The following is a 12699-nucleotide window of genomic DNA, read 5'->3' on the forward strand; positions in this document are numbered from 1 at the left end:
ATGTAATCTAATGTACTACTGTATGTAGTATATAATGCTACAGTTTCTTAAAGAAACACGAACCTTTTTCATAACTTTGTAATCTAGTAGGAGTAACAGGTATCTGTTATTGAGAATGAAAAAGTCTTGACAGGTATGCTCTGTTGCACCATGACCATCACCAGAACAAATAAACAGAAAATGGAATGAGATAAGAGAGAAAGTTGTGGCACTTCAGAGATATACTTTAGGACAATTATTTACTTATATTTAAATAAAAACACTGGCCAGTTAAGTAACTGTGCTTAATGTCTCACAGTACATTAGTGAGACCCACATGCTTCTAATTTACTTTCCAACTCCTTAGGTGCAAAGAAAATACTTCCTTTAACAATCATAACGTTTGCGTAACTAATTAGTCTCATCAACTGATTTTAATGTGTATATATTTACAAGGCACACTCAAGCCCCCGAATAAATCACTCATATCACACCAATGCAAAATCATCATTTAACATGTACACCTTTGGGACTTACTGGAGGAAAACACTGGAATATTTAGAGAAAAAACTCACATGGACCCCAGTTTGGCATTGTCCAGGCTGGGAAAAGAAATAAGCCCCAGAAGAGACAGCAGCACTGACTACTTTGACACCTTTCATCCTAAGTAAAGGTACATCTTTTCTTAATAATCTAGTATATTAACTCTGTTTTTGTTACTTACTGTGTTTCCTCAATGACCTCTTCAATATCTTCCAATCTGTCACCTGGCAAGAGGAAAGCAGAAGCATCAGAACCATTCTATGCTTCTTTCAGAAGAAAAATAACAGAAAATCAGTTTTGGTTAATCTGCCCCTGTATTCCAGAGTTATAAACATGGAGCCATTGAGGATTCTTATACTGGGTGATTAAGCAAAGCCTTGAGGTCCACTATTATTTCCCATAACACAATGAATTACAGTTTACCTAGAGCTAGTCAGAAATATAGAGAGAGAAAAGGAGAGAAACAGAGAGATCAGACACAGCTTGGTATCAATTTAGCTATCAATCATATCTGGAAAGTTTACAGTATACCTGAAATTTAGTTTTTTGGTTGGAAAAAGTATGGTCAGATAACAATACTAAAAATAAACATGGAAAAAATATATTTACCTTCTCCTAAGAAACTAAAAAACTAGCAAAAATGTTCTGTATGGATTCTACAGTAAAGGAAAAGCAACCTAACCACTAAACAAACAAAGTCAAAATTTAATTGATAATGAAAAAAAAATGCATCCATTATTAAAACAATGACTGTTTTTAAGCAGGCAGTGCAAAGTTGGATTGAAAGTTTCCCTCTCAACTTGGGTCGATCACTGATTTCAGAATTTTTGTAATTTTAAACCATTTTTCAAGAATTAACCGTGTAAATGAAAGTAACTGCTCTACGTCTTCATTAACACACTTTAGCTAGTAGTCCAAGCTTAAGTATGTCATCATCCATTTTTTTATGATTGATTCACTCAAATTAAAATCAATACATTTTATATATAAGATTATAAGATTTTTATGATGTATCTTAACTTTTCTGATAAAAATTTAGCCTACACAGAAGAGACTGAAACCTTTCACGAATAATAATACTGTAATAGTAAATACTACCTGTTTAAGATGGAATGAAATCTAAGTAATCAACTTAGACCAGGGGTGGGCAATGAGAATGAGAAGTCAATTATTGCTGATGAAGCACTTATTGCTTAAGTGATATTTTGATGCTTCATTGTGGTGGTCTCACTTGTTAAGGTTCCTCACCCTTAATTTCTTATTTCAATCTTAAACAGCTGCATTCACTGTTTTAATGGCTCCTTATTAGCAATAAGATGCAAATGACAAAAGGAGCCAGCAGTTCTTCATCTAACCTGTTTCCATTTACATCTGTGTGTGTTCATCATGCACTATTTGATACAACAAAATGCTTAAGAGAAAATGTAACAGACTGTAAATGATCTGCTTCAGGCTTCAAATCATTTGGATGATATTCTTGGAAAGGAAAAAAAAATCTACAAAATAAGAACCTAACATTGTAGACTAACAAGCCATTAAATTAAATAAGATCTGACATTGGCAAAGATTGGTTTCTAATGAAGCAATTGGGTTGAAACAAAAACCTGCAGCCACTGCGGCCCTCCAGGAGCGACATTGCCCGCCCCGACCTAGACCTCAGTTTGCAGTGCACCATGCAATGCTTATGTCTCACATGCTGTATATGCCATTTGTTATTGGATTCATAAAAGCAGTGTTAATGTTTGTGATGCACCATTTTTGAAATGACAAATGAAATTAATTTTATTACAAAAAATGTTTGTGATACACCAAATTTTGGAATGGCAGAGAAATAGCAAACGGGACAGGCACACAGCAAACACAGAGACATATTCTTTTATTAAGGTGGATAATGAATTTTATTTATATAGCACCCTAAAATAACATAGTCATCCATGGGTGCTTTACAAATTAAGATAATTAAAACAATAAATACAAACAATAATACTATTTAAAATTCTATATTAAAAAAAGGAAACATTTTAACAGAATAAAACAGAAATAAATATTTTTAACTATAGATTACTAAAAGCACATTGAAACAAATATGTCTTTAAAAGTAGTCAGTGTCTCAAAGCTTCAGACAGACGGTGGGAGCTTGTTCCATAGGCAGGTCCAATAGAACAAAAGGCTTTGTTGTTCACTGTGCACAGTCTCATCTGTGGAACAGCCAGGAGGATAGGGGACTCAGAACTCAAAGAATTAACAGACGTATATGTGATAAGTAAGTCTCTAAGATGGACAGGCACAGTCCCCCCAATACATTTGTAAAGAGTAAGAGCTTAAAACGGATCTTCTCTTTAACAGATAAATATTGCAAGGATCATAAAATTGGACTTCTAAGAATGAATTCATGAGTTTTTGTTAAAACATGTGCAGCACTGCTTTGGTCTGTCCATGAGGGAATTACCGCAGTCAAGACGAGATGTGACGGAAGCATAACAAACTTCTTGGCCTCAAGCATTCATAGAACAGTTCTTATTCTTTCTTTATTCTGTAAATAACAGAATATTTATTCTGTAAATAACAGAATAATGTTCTGGAAAAGGATGCAATGTGACTTGAAATGAAAATGGAGGATTACATTTAACTGTAAGATTTGTAACCAATGAGGAAACAGGTATTAAGCGAATATAAATACTGAAATATTTTATGTTGGACTCTTTTACCTGACAAGCCGTGCCTACAAGTATACAGTAACCTCTGAGTTATTGCTATTTAACTGCAGATAATCATTATTCATCCAATTCTGAATATCACTAAGTGTCTTCAGTCTGTAGAATATGAGTACGGGGATTGGCCTAGAAATAAATCTGAGAATCATTACAATAACAGTGGAAAGACATGTTACACTGACTTAAGAATTTACTCAAAGGTAGAAAATAAATCAAAATAAAATGGGGCCAAGTACAGACCCCTGCAGAACTCTAGAAAAAAAAACTCAACTAGTTTTTAACTGATGTTTCCCAATAGCAGTTAATTCCTTTCAGCATTTGAGATAACTACAGAGCCACTTCAATGCAGCACCAGAGATCTCAGTATCATTCAGACAATAGAGTAAACTTCCATGGCCTACATTATCAAGAGCAACAGTTAGATTAGGCAAAATAAGAAGGCGTTGTACCCTAAATCTGCAGCAATGAGAAGATCTTCTGCAATCCTAACTAAGGCGATCTCAGTGTTGTGAAAAGCTTGAAAACCAGACTGATAAATCTCATATAGCTCCTCTGAATCTAAATGAGACTGCAACTGCAAAGCAACAGTCTTTCCACCATTTTAGATATAAAAGAGATTTTAGGAAAAGGACGGTAATTTGACAAAACTACAGGATCTATTTTTTAAAGTAGATTTTATAACACCAAACTTAAAAGAAGAATTTAAAGACTTATTTAAGACTTAAAAGTGGAAACAAGTGGACAGACTGCTGTAAAACAGCATAACATAGTTGAAAACAGACAAGATAATTAAACACAGGCATTCAAGATCTGGAAACAGCTAAGGGACTAGAAACTGGGAAGAAACCACTGAAGACAACTGTTGAGTAAGCTGATAGCTGCAACTTCTCCAAGTATCAGTGGCTCTTTGGGGAGCAGATGGAGCACAAAACAAGCTTTAAGCTAATGCGTGAATTGTGAAGTTTGATTTCTGGTTTGCTGCGGTACTAGAACTGCGGTACTAGAAGCTGCAGTCTGAAGCAGAGCAAAGAGCCATAAAATCAATTAAAAGGTTAAATGGTGATTGATAATAAAAACAGAAATGAGTTGTAAAGAGGGAACACAACCAAATTCAAGAACAAGATTTAAAGAAGAAGGCAAAATATGAAATATGGTAATAGGTAAGATAATCAAAGAATCCAAAGCAAAGCAAAAGGAAAGCTGGGTCTTCAACAGAGCCACTACAAATAGAAAAGCATGAGACAGACATGATCAACAATAAGCTGCAGTCAAAGGGAAAAACACAAGAGGCAAGATATAAGCTTGACAATTAGTTTACTGTAAACAGCAGTCGAGCACAATGCATGGAGATACAGAGAGAGAACTATGCTATACATTGTCACGCACGAGTGGATAGGGAGCAGCTTAAGGACCCGATGTGCACCGTCGTGCCAGGGGACTAACTTCTCTCTTCTTATTTCTTTAGAAAGAATGAAGCACCGCCACCGTAATATCACCCGGACGACTAAAAGAGCCGCAGCACTTCCGGGTCCCTTTCTGCCCTCTGGTCCCCTAGTGCTTTTCGCCTACCAGGAGGTGCCACAAGCCTCCACTGGGTTTTCCCCTTTTGAGCTTCTGTATGGGCACCAACCCCGGGGCATTTTGGACATGCTAAAAGAAGGTTGGGAAGGGGAGGCACTTCCCTTCACTAACATCTTAGAGTATATCGCGCAGTTACGCGATAGATTGGAAAATATTCGAACCTTGCTTAAAGAATACATGTCCAGGGCTCAAGCAGCGCAGGCCTGGAACTATAACAGGAACTCCTCCCTGCGCAAATTTCAGCCGGGAGATAGCATAATGATGCTTGCGCCCACATCCCACTCAAAATTGCTGGCCCATTGGCAAGTCCCATACAAGGTTAAACAGAGAAAAGGGCTCGTTGACTATTTGGTGAGCCAGCTAAACCGTCGACTGAGCGAGAATGTATATCACATTAACTTATTGAAGCCATGGAAGGACAGGGAAGAACGCCCTCTTACCGGCCCCACCCTCTCCTTTTTCTCAGAAAAAGCTAAACTTAACCTTGGCAACAATTTGACTTCCCACCAGCAACAGAAACTCGAAAGTGTGATCTTGTCTGTCCCAGAAGTGGTCAGTGAAGCACCAGGCCAGACCCCGTAATTTTACCTGAATCAGAAACTGTTGGCCCAGGAGACAAGGTATGCAGCGGTGGAACGGGAAGCTGCTGGGCCGGGAGTTCACCCTGGTGACAGACCATGCCGCCCTCCAATGGATGGGCCTTCACAGGGACTCGAACCCTCGAGTCACTAGGCGGTTTCTGGACTTGTAGCCATACAAGTTCACCATCCCTTATCGCAGAGGCAACATCCAAGCCAATGCTGACGCTCTCTCATGGGCTCACGACCTCTCATTTCGAGCTGCCCGACCCAATGGGTCTGGGCTGAAGGGGGGGTAATGTCACGCACGAGCGCATGGGGAGCAGCTTAAGGACCCAACATGCACCGCAACAAGTCATGCCAGGGGACAACGCCGGCGTACTAACCTCTCTCTTCTTATTTCCTTAGAAAGAACGAAGCACCGCCACCATAATATCGCCCGGATGACTAAAAGAGCCGCAGCACTTCCGGGTCCCTTTCTGCCCTCTTGTCCCTGTTTGATGACATCAACCTCCCATCCATCACCACGCTTTTCCCAGCATCCCACTGTTTAATTTCCGGTCCAACCCTATAAGTTGTCCGTCTACCCATCCTTATGCGTCTGATGATTTTGTTTGAAAATTGCTGACCTTTATTTTGTTACAGTATACGGGGCTAAACGCCCCAAACCTTTATGCTTGTCCTTGTTTTATTACAACATCTACACAAAATTTACTCAACAGAGTGACATAAATAAAAAAAAAAACATGTTTCAATACATTTTTTTCTTAAAATTACTTATTTATTCTGTTTATGGGCCATGCACATAAGAGTGGCAGAAAAAACACTGAAAAAGAAAAGGTGATTTGTGTTACATGTGTGGGCTTGGTGAGTGGGTGCACAGTGAAAGGGAATGGATGTTACACAATCACTGGCTTGTTTTTTGATTCTGCCCTTTAGAATGGAGAAGAAACCATCAGAAGATAACCACTGATGTCACATCCAACATGCATGCTACATAGCAAGAAAAGGCTTAACACGGTGCTTAACACGGTGCTTCCGCGGAACTCGCTGCTCCACTTTATAATTCAGCGTTGTTTGCACCAGAGTCTGCTTTGCTCATCACTGTCAGAATTTTGATAGATTTAAAGGAGCAAACTCCACAGAAATGGGTGAATTGAAAAGAATATGATAAAAGAAAGTAAAGTTTTTAAAGCTGTGGAAAAAAATGCAAATTTCTGAATTTCTTTTTCATGTAAATATTATACTAGCACATTTTTCTGAATGCAACAAAAAAAGCTAGATACATAAACAATTAGGGGTGATTTTACCAAAACCTTTGTGGTGCTAAGAATGATGTTAACTGGTACATGAAAGAAAGGTTGTTTCCAAAGACTCTTTGTAACTAAAGTAGTAGTTTAAACTCATTTGTTAGCTACATCAAACCCAACTCGTATGTTAATTCTAAAGTACTACGTTAACTTTCTATCTCCTGCAGTACAAACTGAGACAGACAATGGCCACCTAAGAAAGTGTCAGAAAGCATAACAGATAGCTGGAAAAGTCAAAGGCACCAAAAAAATGAGTATATGAACAAAACAAAAGAAATTAAAAAACCCACTACTATAAGTCACATTTGGCCAAGGTCAAATATATATGTACATGAAGTAATGCAATAATGCATCCCTAAGGACGAATCATTGAGTTGTACCTTGGAAAACTCCTTACTAGCAGGAGTTAATCGATGCCTTCTGACAAACATAAAAGAACGAGTCCCATATTAATCAAGTGCTGTAAAGAGGGCAATCGGCTTTTATAAAAAAAAACTATTAGCATTGCAAATAATCCTTGTCCTGAACCAGAGATGGCAACATTTCATCCATGCAGAAAACTTGTGCAGCGTTATGGGCACAATTAAACTCACTTGATCACCTAAATGATGGTGCAATATTGCAACAGTTGAAATAATGGCACTACTGCAGCGGGTAGAGGTAGACCTGTCCAGACACACTAATCACAACTATGCTCTGACCCCTGTTGTGTTATGTTTCTATTATTAAAAAATTCCTAGCCTTTCAACTGGTCTTCTGTATATTTCTTTATATTAATTTTATGTCTGTGTTTTTTTTTGATATGGGGAGTTATTTGGAGTTATTATAAGTTTTGTTGCCATTTTATTTATTCTCATGTTGTCGTTTTGGTACTGATCATGTAACCATAATCTTCACCTATGCCGATATATTCAGTATTTAACAGTATAAATATGGCAGCAATCGGACATGGCAATTATCATTCAGTAAATAAAACTGTTAGTGGAAAATTTGTAGCTTAGTTTCTAAAACAAGAACTGAGGTTCGTTTCAAAGTTTCTGACTTTGGCTTTCTGTTTAATTTTAGCCAGGGGTTTTTCCTTGGCTTAGGTTTACATTCTTTTTCTTTATCTTCTTTTTTATGCTAAAGTATTTGTTCTGTGAGTATATAATTTTTGTTAATATTGTTACGTTTATGCTTTATTTATTATCAATGCTATAATAAATTGCGGTGGGCTTGTGCCCTGCCCGGGGTTTGTTTCCTCCCTTGCGCCCTGTGTTGGGTGGGATTGGCTCCAGCAGACTCCCGTGACCCTGCAGTTAGGATATAGCGGACTGGATAATGGATGGATGGATGTATAATAAACTGTTTTTTTTATGTCTCTTGTGCTCTGTTTGTGACACCCTCAAGAGGCAGGGCCACCCTGATGTCACCATTCCAAAGACTTCCCTCTGGATATTTAAGATCTAAAGAAGAGGACATTCAGGTAGTGGTGCACTGAAGTTGTAAGAGTCATTTTATAAGTATTGTTTTTTTGTATTGAATTTACTGTTTTTTAACCTTCTTTTGCTCTGTTTGCTGGATTTTGGCTTTGGATGATGCACTAGGACTTGTTTTCAGAGTACCTTCAGAGGTACTTAAGATATTTTGGGACAGTTAAGGTTTTTTTTTTTTTAAACCAGACCCTGTTTTCAGGCCCGTGCAGGCTGAAGCAGGTCAGTAGATTTTGTGATTAAGATGTCTGGGATGAGTTCTATTCTGGGCTAGCCTTGTGGGCTTGTTTTGGAGGCCTCACAACCTTTTTGCAATTTCTGGGACTTTTTTCTCATTTTGCCCCTAAAAACTTGTCATTCCTATTCTTGTGTATTGCTGGTTACTCCCTACAACTGTTTTAATCAGGTAGTTTTGGTTAATCACCTTCTGTTTATTTGCTTTTTCAAAATAATATTCAGCTACGATACATGCTCACATCAACCTAATCTGCAGTATTCTGTATCCTACTGGGAATGACCATCAACCAACATACATGAGGGTGATTAAAAACGTACAAGAATTAGAATCACTGAAATGCACAGAAAAAAAACAAGTTGAGAGGGAAACCTTCAATAACTGAAGTAAAGCTAATCTCTATGTCATAGGGCTATGTGACACACTACTGTTGTATGCGTAGTGCAATATTGCAATGACAAACTTTATTATAAACCTGAGGGCAAAATAAACAGCCATTTTCTTTGATGAATATGATAATACTGTATATCTGAATATTGTAAACCAAAAAAAGCTCTCAGATAAGTTAAGCAACTCCAGATAAACTAGACTCACTGTAAATGACTGGAACTTTATAAGAAAAAAAGAAAAAAAGCTTCAAATTATTTCTTAAACGTTCCATCCAAGGCAATAATTTACTGCTGCTGTCTAGAAAAGAAAACGTGATAATAAACAAAGAACTCCATGTCTTCACAATCACTCTAAACAGCACCAGAAGAAAGACTTATACAAATGCCCATATGAATAACAAAAAGTGTCTCAGAATCTGTATACTAGCCAACGACCATCTGTCTCAGAAAGATAAAGGCAATATCCATCATCTCAGCTGTGAATTCAATTTTACTGACAGAATAAAATGGGCCACCTTGGAAAATAAAGCAGTCATTGCCAAATTAGTAAATTAATTAATTAATATTGTATACACAATTAATGACTTGGAAGGCAAGGCAATTAAGAGTGGATGACAAATTGAGTTCTTGGGCGGCTTGTAAGTAAAAAGCGACCCACTATCTTCAAACACAGAGAGCAAAGAAAGAATAACCCAAATAAAGGGAATTGAACAAATGACCCAGAACAGCTGCAAAGTCCACTTCACCCAAGGGTGCTCACCAATTAAAACAGTCTGCCCTCAAGGCACAACAGCTGTGTCTCAGAAGTTGTGCTAATTATGGATAAAGATAATTTTACCATTATCAAAGAAGTTTTATTCATTCATTTTAAGATCTTCAAACTGATATGCCGGGATAATCTGTTTTATGCAAAGAGAAATAACAAATCCAAAAACCTTCAGAAGAGAAAGGCAATTTAGCCCCTCTAGGGGTAAGCCATTTAGCTGAGTGTAAATTAGACTGATTATTATTATTTAGTAAAAACTACAAGTGGAAGAAGTGATTTCTTTACCAAGTGTTGCTATTATTGTGTATTGCTCTAGTGCCAAAGTCATGGATGACATTCATTAGTTTCCAATATCATCATTTTGTTTCTTCACATTAAAATAGTTTGACAGAAAGGTACAAATATGCAACAGAATAGACTAAAGGGTTGTCAGAGCGCAGTTTCAATCACCAGACCAAGTCACTTTAAGTATCCAAGGGGGATCATGATTATTGTGTAATGGCTTTATCCTCTAATGTATGAAAAGCAGTTTATGCCTCAGAAGGACAAGTAATATATTAATATGGTATTTTTGCTAATACTGCAACAAGCTTGATAATCACCCTGAAGCTTTTAATAAACCCTGCATAATAATCTCCAAATCCCAAAAAGTGCTGTTGCCAGAAAGACAACCTTTCTCATGAGACTTAGATTAGTTATCTTGGGAAGCCTTAACGTGACTGGTATTTTGGGAGATTTTGATTAAAAGAAAAGGAATCTGCACGTCATTTAATAAATCAGCCTTTAATTGAACTTTCATCCTTCTTATTATGCATAGACAAATTATATTCCCCTTTGAAAACTGTACTGACATGACCTTTTCCAATTTATGCCATTTAAATCCTAAATGATTTAGTAGGCTAATATGGATAACATTCTCTAAAACCATGAATTAAAAAGTTAGAATTTTAACAATACCTCTTTCCTAAGAAATATAAATAGGGGCCAACGATTGTAAGGTGCTTTTTGAGACACAGTTCTTCAGGGGCCTCATGTATAACGCCGTGCGTAGAACTCACACTATAACATGGCGTAAGCACAAAAGCGGGATTGTGCGCACGCACAGAAAAATCCAGATGCAGGAATCTGTGCGCACGCAAACTTTCACGTCCTTCCGCTACATAAATCCCGATCAGCGTGAAAAGTAATGCACGTGCACACGCCTTCTGTCCCGCCCCAACTCCTCCCAGGATTACGCCTCTTTGAATATGCAAATCAATATAAATAGCCTTCTGTGAAAAGACAATGGGAAAAGCACGGGAGAAAATATAAGAATTTCAGCGAATACCAAGTGGAGGCAAAGGAAAAACGTACTATTTGTTGGTTTAAACAGTGGTATAATCAACAAAAGGAAGCTGATCGAGTGACAGAGTGTCGGAGAAACTCGAAGGCTCAAGTTCACAAAGTCGCACAGTGCCCGAAATAAAAAAGAAATCACATATCAAAGTCGCCATGAAAAAGCGAGTCATAGCCCACCGTCTGAGTGTCATATGAAAGCTTATTAGGGTACAGACAAAAAAAAGGCACACAGTGGGGAAAAAAGCATGAAATGTCAACTTTAATCTCGAAATTTCCACTTTAATCACGTAGTTTATTTTGCCATTAAAGTAGAACATCATAAACGTCATCTTAAAATCGTTTAATTTACTAGTTTCTCAAATCCCATTGTAACTAAAGTGGCATGTTAAATGCTTTGTTCTGTATTTGATCTTCTATGTGCTCTATGTGTGTGAATCACTACCTGCTTTTTAAATGGGCTTTCTCTTTCTCCGACAGGACACATAATCCATTACATTCGTGATATTACAGCTCTCTGAATAATTAAAATACTGAGATGTATACGTGATATCTTTTTCATGATGATAGGAATGAAAGCATGTTATTAAACATGGGAACACGGTGGCGCAGTGCTTGTTCATGTCTCACGCAAGAGGCTTGCTGCGCCATGTGCGACCTTCAATGAAATAATTTATCACAGCAGTACTGTCTCTTTCAAACGTACTAACCTCCAATTCCTGTCCTTACTTTTCTTTCTCCAAAAACTCAATCGCCACACAATAAGCTATGTAATAGACGTGAAGCCATCTGTAAGCTTAGAACTTCAATTCTTCAAAACTTTTAAGGAACATTGAAATATCTTAGTAGTACATGTTTAATTATTATATCCGTCTATCTTTCCAGTGTCGCGTCAGCACCAGCAAGAATACAGCGCAAGGCAGGAACAATTACTGAACTAGCTAGCGCTGCGGCACCGTGTCCTCACATGTTTAATTATTAACAATACAGATTATTTAAATGAAGTTAAAGTTTTATCTGTATAATATAATCAACATGTTTTGCTGCATTTCGTCTTAGAAATGAATACCGTCATCATATGTAAATACGCGCTTTATAAAGTGGCGCAGGTTGTGCAATATTATAACTGTAGTGCAAGTTTACAGTGAGGTAATTGTACTTATAAGTACAAACAGTTCTACAAGGAGCACTTGATGGACTGATTTAGTGCGTTTAGAGTTCTTGGGATGAAACTGTTTCTAAACCGTGAAGTCCGTACAGGGACTAAAGCGTTTGCTGTGGCTCAGGCAGCATCTGCTTCATGCTGTGTACCGATAATTCTCTTTCCAATCAGCTGCTGCAGTGATTTCCCACTCAGATACAGTGATATAAATACTCCGAGTGGTGCAGTGAGAGTAATGTGGAAAAAGATGATCTGCTGTGGCAACCCTTAACGGGATCAGCTGAAAGAAGATGCAGTGAGAGTTACAACGCTAAAGCAGTTATGGTATTTGGAATACTATGGCTGTTCCCTGGACCATTATATTGCTACAGGTTAATTACATCAGATGCATTATACTAATAAACAATATGCAGTTAATTTCAGTGTATTTATAAAGCCGCGCCAGGAATGTGGATCTAAGAAAGAAAGGGTGACCACACAGGAACAGTAGCACTGCTTTGACACTGGGTGCCGCCAGTCTGCAAAATCGGGCGGATAAATTGCGTACGCCAAGGAATGAGTTACCGTGGAAATGTGCGTGGCTTTACGCCAAGTTTAGGTTTTATACATCGCGATTTGAGCGTGGAAAGGTTCGT

General features: G+C 37.7%; 1 long non-coding RNA gene across 1 annotated transcript in view; it reads right to left on the reverse strand.

Annotated features, from left to right (window-relative positions):
- Nucleotides 1–708: 708 nt before the first annotated feature.
- The window catches only part of LOC127525950 (uncharacterized), a 65324-nt gene continuing 53333 nt past the window's right edge, over nt 709–12699 (reverse strand). The window contains exon 3 of the long non-coding RNA XR_007933557.1: nt 709–746. This is a non-coding gene — a long non-coding RNA (uncharacterized LOC127525950). The remainder of the gene's footprint in view (nt 747–12699) is intronic.

The sequence above is a fragment of the Erpetoichthys calabaricus genome, chromosome 1, assembly GCF_900747795.2.
Source record: "Erpetoichthys calabaricus chromosome 1, fErpCal1.3, whole genome shotgun sequence".
In the NCBI taxonomy this organism is placed as follows: domain Eukaryota; kingdom Metazoa; phylum Chordata; class Cladistia; order Polypteriformes; family Polypteridae; genus Erpetoichthys; species Erpetoichthys calabaricus.